Source organism: Leptonychotes weddellii, chromosome 12 (genome assembly GCF_054177405.1).
Source record: "Leptonychotes weddellii isolate Sample4059 chromosome 12, ASM5417740v2, whole genome shotgun sequence".
Taxonomy (NCBI): Eukaryota; Metazoa; Chordata; class Mammalia; order Carnivora; family Phocidae; genus Leptonychotes; species Leptonychotes weddellii.
The window spans coordinates 1,503,456-1,510,094 of NC_138380.1; the positions used below are offsets into that span (position 1 = coordinate 1,503,456).

The window sequence follows — 6,639 nt, forward strand, 5'->3', positions numbered from 1 at the left end:
TCCCTGGACAGAGCCCTGGTCTGCAGCCTTCCCCAGGCCCAGCCCCTGCTGCCAGGGGCCTCTGCAGCTTGGTCTCACGGAGTTGGTCCCACAGGTGCGAAAGTAGAAAAGCAGACTCTGTCTGCCCTATTAAATCTGATGCAGAAAGCAGAGTGTTTTAAAAATCTCATTGTCCATATGAGTCAAAAAGTGCAAGGGTGCTAATGAGGGCTATATGGATTTCACCTGCTGGTCTGGGGCCTGGCTTGAAATGCACTTCCTTCACTAATCAGAAGTTTGAGGGCAAGGATAAAATAAATCCCAAATAATCACGTCATATTTTTGATGAGTTAAATGAGTGTGCGTTATGCCCTACACGTAGGAACTTGCTGCTCTCCCCGCACTTCCTAGGAAATCTGCATTTGTAATGCAGCCCGTTTGCATCTTGTCTGATAATTATGCCCTTGGGCACATCTGCTCAGAGTCCACTCTTTCTAGGAAATCAGAGATTTGGCCAAGCCTGGGCAAACGAAGTAATAACAATACTAGAAATAATCTCAGGCCTCGGTTTTAGGGCATGTGGGTGCCCGGCACACCTTTCAGCACCGTGTGTTCGTCTTGCTTTACTTTCATTAAGGCTCATTTTCCCAGAGGCAGGAAAAATGCTCTGGATTATCCATCGGCTTTTAAGAAGTACAAAGTAGGTGCTGATACAGACCCTGGGAATGATGTTCGTGGCAAACTGGGGACTGAGAAAGGAGAGTGACTTTAGAGACTGTCCTCTGCACTTTGAGAAGTAACCAGGCTCTGCTCTCAGTCCGCAGGCACCTCCTTGGTCTAGATAAGAACCTACCTGGAGACAAACAGTGCTGGGTCCTCCGAGGGACATGAAGCTGGTCATGGGTCATAAAATCACAGACTCCAAGAGTGAGACGTGCCCTTATTCCTGCCGATGTCAGGTTGTCAGCCAAACCCGTAAGCACACTTTCTCTTTGGCCAAGTTATTGATTAGGATGGAGCAGGGAGGAGGAAATGCTGGGGACAGAGACAGAGCCAGAGTTGCTGCTGGAAACCCTCTCAGGTGCAGGTGAGGTGACGGGCACCGCAGGTGTGTGACGGGCACCCCAGGTGAGGCTGCTGGAGTAGTAACAAGTTCCCCCTTGCTCATGCTGCATTTCAGTCCCTGAGCCCCATCTCATCCCTGCAGATTTTGCCCAAGACCTTGTCCAGTGCTGCACATCATCTCCAGGACTTAGGGTGACCATCCCTTCACAGCTTTCTGGGACCTTCCCAGCTTTAGCACCCAAAGAGCTCCATCCTGAGAACCCCTGATTCCTGGACAAACAGCACAGCTGGTCACCCGGCCTGCTCCGCTCACGGACAGGAGTAAAGATCAGCAGGAAGAAGACACGAGGACAGTTAGTGAGCCCATCCCGAGTCTTACAGAGATCACCGCTGTAATCACAGATGTCCACAAACCCAGCTGAACAATTAGAGAAAACATAAAGGGCAAGCTGACTTTCTCAGCAATCGTAGTTCCAAGGTGGGGCGGCTGCCAGGGGTTGACGGTCAGGGGAGGAACTGGCCATGAGCTGGGCTGGTGGCGGTGCTGGCCAGGTCTGACACACCGCGTCCCTCTGCACCTTACGACTGACCAAGGGGCATGTCTCGTGAGGGTCACTGCCTCGTTGCAGTGGGATTGCACGGTGTGATGCCTAGTCTTTGTTTTTAATAGGCCACGCACAACGTAACAGAACGGTGCTGATGGTGTAATATGTACCCCAAACCTACATATTGGGCCACGGAGGGTAGTTATGCTGGAGTTTCAAGGCCATGCAGCTGGGAGTTACGGAAGCTTGGCGACGCACCCAGGCCTTCCCTCCACCCGGCCGGACCTTGCCCCCGACAGGCAGAAGACCATGCCACCCACCTGGGAGACTGCAGAACCATGCTCTGCGGAGCCCACCACAGCCTGGTGGCTCCCGTACGCTGGGCCAGGAACGGATACTTTGCACTCACCGTGGCCAACAGTAACATCTTAACGTGTACAAGGCAAGGAATCGCTTGTCACTACTTCAGCAGACTAAAGACGTGTAGAATTTGATCTTATCCAGGCAAAGGGGAGAGGAGCAGAGGAAGACTCATTTTATGTGCTCATGCTTTTTTTTAAAGTTTATTTTTATTTATTTACTTAAATAATCTCTACACTCGAGGTGGGCTCAAAGGCACGGCCCCGAGATCAAGAGTCGCACACTCTACTGACTGAGCTGGCCAGGTGTTCCACTAGGAAGACTCGTTTTAAAATAAGAATGCCAGCTAATAATGTAGGAGGAGGGGCCATTTTGCAACCCCCAACTCTGGCAAGGGTGACAAATGGCTGCCTAAGCCACCCACTAACTATTGGTGGGCAACAGGAAATCCACATTTTGCCATTTTTTCCCCTTGTAACATGTCCTTAAATTTGGTGATTAATTTCCCTTAATAATGACAAAGGTAAAAATGTACCTGTATTGTGGAGAGGTCTGGTGGCCTTGACCTGAATTAAGCGATGGAACTTGGGACTGGCGGTCACGATTATGTCCCCCAGCGCCACTGTGAGAGGCCCCAGCATTGCCGTGCGGCGCTGCTCCCAAAGGTTTCACCCCGAGGCTCACAGACACGTGCAGGATTGGCCAGGACTCTTCACAAGTCCAGCGCCATGAATTTTTTTAGGAAACAGCGGGAGGTGTTCTACGCTAAAAGAGGAATGGAAAGGAGATGTGACGTTTGGACCTTGGCTGTATTCTTTTTTTTTTAAAAGATTTTATTTATTTGACACAGAGACACAGCGAGAGAGGGAACACAAGCAGGGGGGGTGGGAGAGGGAGAAGCAGGCTTCGCACTGAGCAGGGAGCCCGACGCGGGACTCGATCCCAGGACCCTGGGATCATGACCTGAGCCGAAGGCAGATGCTTAACGACTGAGCCACCCAGGCACCCTATTCTTTTTTTTTTTTTTAACATATAATGTATTATTTGTTTCAGAGGTACAGGTCTGTGATTCAACAGTCTTACACAATTCACAGCGCTCACCATAGCACATACCCTCCCCAATGTCTATCACCCAGCCACCCCACCCCTCCCGCCCTCACCACTCCAGCACCCCTCAGTTTGTTTCCTGAGAGTAAGAGTCTCTTCTGGTTTGTCTCCCTCTCTGGTTTTGTCTTGTTTCATTTCGTATTCTTGGTGGTGGGAACAAACTGCTCTAGAAAACTCACTTCAGAACCAGGGGCAGCGTTCACGCCGCCGGTCTGTTAGCTTCCGGCTCAGCTCTCAGGTGTGCTCTCAGGTGTGATGGTGGTGCCGTGGGCCCTGGAGCACGTTCTCATCCTCAGGAGACACGGGCTGAGGCTTTGGGAGCTGAGTGTCCTGAGGTGCGCGTCTGCAGACGAGTCCAGCACAGCACATGGGTGAGTACAAATGCACGGGGGTGTACGCACAAAAAGGAGAAAAGGCAAGCATGGCCACCACAAACACAAGAGGAGAAATGTGCCCTCTTTGGAAACACTTCTGACGGAGTAAAATGAGAGGAGCAGTCCATTATGAATGACTTTCTAGAAAGAATAATTTTTTAAATACTCCTGATCATTTTCACTTTGGCCCAGGCCGAAAGCCGGCCTGCTTTGGCTCTGGCTCTGCCTGGGAGGGGTGTCCTCCCCAAGCGCTTCACCCCGGCACCGGGCCGTGGCTGTGGGCGGTGGTGAGGTCCCCGCTGGAGAACACGGCGGGGGGGGGGCACGGGAGCAGCGCACCCCTTTGGGAGTAGGCAATCTTCAGGGGAAGGGCTGGGAAAGCGTTGCCCTGATAACCCGTGAAGGTCAGTGGCCCATACATCCTTGTTTGGACACGCTCAAGGTCAAACCCGCTGGGCTCTGGCGGCCCATGGGCACACACACAGCATTGTTTCCCGAGCCTGCGCGGCCCTCCCTGGGCCTGACATCACCTCTGCACCCTCGGAGCCCTCGAAGCCGGGCCCCATTTCCCTTTCATCATCTTATCGTGCAAACATAATTTTTCATCATTTATCCAGCTGAGCTCAAGATAAATGTCCCCTGCTTGTGAACTCGACCCCGCAGTGGTCAGCTCCTCCTGCCGGCGTCGGCAGGGTAGCGCGGGGTACAGAACCTCAGGGGTGGGAAAAAGGAAAGCGCTGATGCCCGGGCCGGGATTACTCTCCCGACCGTTGGCAACTCGTCCAGATTGCACAGGAGCGTTCCTGAGGCACCCGCTTGTGTGTCCTCACCCCCTGTGCTCACGGAGGTCTCACGAGGGGTTCGGGGGGCTCCGGGCGCTTAGCTCCCGCACGATGTCTGCGTGAAGCTGCCTCCCCTGTTAGCGACCTGCTGTCCACAGGATGTGTCTTTGACTTGGTTCTAGACAGCCCCAAATTCCGCGGCTGGCATTGTTCTCCGCTCTTAGGCTGCCTGACTCCTTGCGGGGCTCCCACTTCCAGGTGGTGCGTCTGCGCCCCCCCGACCCTGACCTCTGTGGGTTCCCTGGCGCCAGAGGCCAAGCTGCCCTGTCCCCCGAAGTGTCTGCTGAAGCACCCCCCTTGCTGCCCCTGCTGCGCTGGCCTGTGTGGCCCGCTTGGCCGGAAGGTCACAGGAACCCGCTCACTGGCCCTCCTCTGTCACCAGCATGCCCACTTGCCCATCCAGAGCCCGGCTTTGTCGGTCAATATTTTTGAAACCCAACTTCAGGGACTTAATCTCCTTGCCAATGATCCTTTGATGGTTTGCTGTCGCTGACCAAACCCCACGCCCACAGCGTGGAGACCGGGGCCCTTCGGTCAGCTCCACGTGCACCGTGGGACTGCCATGTCTGGGGCTGGGCCACAGCAGGGCTCTGTGCCCAGGGACCCATGCCTGGCGGTGCCCCCAGAACGCCCTGCTCGGCTCCTCCCCGAGGGAAGCTCTCCATCCCTGTCCCTCTGGGCACGGCTGGCTGCTCCCCTTCACCACAGGGCCTGTTGGTCAGACTTCAACCAGCTCTTGGAGCTCAGGATGTCCCCAGGCCCGGCTCTCTGGGCAGCACCGGGCAGGCCCCCAGGAAGCGCGGAATGGGATCAACAATTCGCACTTTCGTGAGGGGCCTCCGCTGAAGAGGCTTTGAGCGGATGTCAGAGACCAGAGCCACGCGAACAAACGCCCACGCACACGACACTGAGAGCTGGCAGCGAGGCCCAGAGGGGGTGCGATCGGAGAGGAACCGTCGCGGTTGACTCCCACACCAGCCAGCGCCCAATGCGCCCCCACAGCCAGCCTGCTGTTGGGAACCGTGATCAGGACGCTACGTGCACGCTGGAATCAGGGGCAGGGCAGCCAGACGAGGATCAAAGTCAAGCGAAGGACTTCAGTGGCCCCTCGGGAGGTGGGGGTCAGGCAGGGTGTCCTGTAGTGCTCCGGGCCCGGCATCTTGCCCTGCTCTCAGCCTTCGGTGCAGAAAACAGAAGACACTTGCTATTTCGGCCGAGAGGTGGTCCCCGAGGGCATCAGGCTGGCGAGGGCCCAGAGGGCTGGCAGGTCATGTGGCAGGAAGCTCCTCCCGCTTGACCCAGAACGGGCCAGCCACGCTGTTCGTGACCCAGAGAATCCCAGACAGCGAGCGACTGCTGCCTTCCACAGGGCGGCTGCGGTGACCGGGGACGTAGCGACAGGTTGACGCCGTCCCCCCACTACTTGCAGAGGGGCGGTCAGCGGCCAGGGCAGAGCCCAGCCAACCCCGCCTCGATCACTGACCAGTCACCGTGAGTGACATCACGCGTCTCCCGATGCGGCGCACCGAGAAGGAACGAAGCTGTAACCTGTGGGAACAGGGGACAGCATGAAAACCCAAACGAAGGGTCTGAGCCAGCATTCCATCAATGTTCATTTCCCGATTTGGGTAATTAGACGGTGTTCTTAGGAAATACAGTCATTTAGGGTGAAGGGATGTGATAATGCAACTTTAAGTGGTTCAGAAAACCCTGGGTCTAGCTACTGACCGAGGGACCGACCCACAGAGAGAAAGCACAAGTCCGATCCCGTGCCTTGGGGTGGGAAGGGTGCCTCGAGCGCACATGTGGAGCCTGAATCCTACACAGCCCCTTCAAGGAGCGCTCAACTCTTGGTGACTCGGTGCCCGAGGCCGCCCCGCACACGCGCAGGCTTTGATCCCGAGGCTCTCTGACTGTGGCTCAGTGATCAGGGAATGAACGGGGCCCCCCCTCCGTCCACTCCAGCTCCTCCTGCTAACCCAGGTGCCCCGAGTCCAAGCAAACCACAGAAACCCTATCACTGTTTACACAGCAAGGCCTAACTGGTTTTTTACAGAAGAGGCAAAGGTGATTTGCTTAATTATTTTTGTGAAAAAACATCAGAGTATTTTAAAACTTTGAAGGATGAGTTCTGCATTATGAATGCCTTACACAAATTCTGTATTTTAAAATAACTTAAAACTTACAGGGAAGTTGTAAGAATATACTTTGTCCGTATAAACTTCACCCAGATCCACTAATGGTTAACATTTTGCCTCCTTTGCTTTATCTGGGTCTTTGGGCAAAGAAGGAGGGGAGGAGCGAGACGGAGACTGTATTTTTTAGATAGATTTCCAAAAAGTGGAAAGATAAGGCATAGATCTTAGA

The 6,639-nt window shown here is 54.7% G+C and overlaps 1 protein-coding gene across 4 annotated transcripts in view; it reads right to left on the reverse strand.

Annotated features, from left to right (window-relative positions):
• Positions 1-6,639, reverse strand: part of DNAJB6 (DnaJ heat shock protein family (Hsp40) member B6) — a 398,231-nt gene that overhangs the window by 295,477 nt on the left and 96,115 nt on the right. The window lies entirely within an intron of this gene.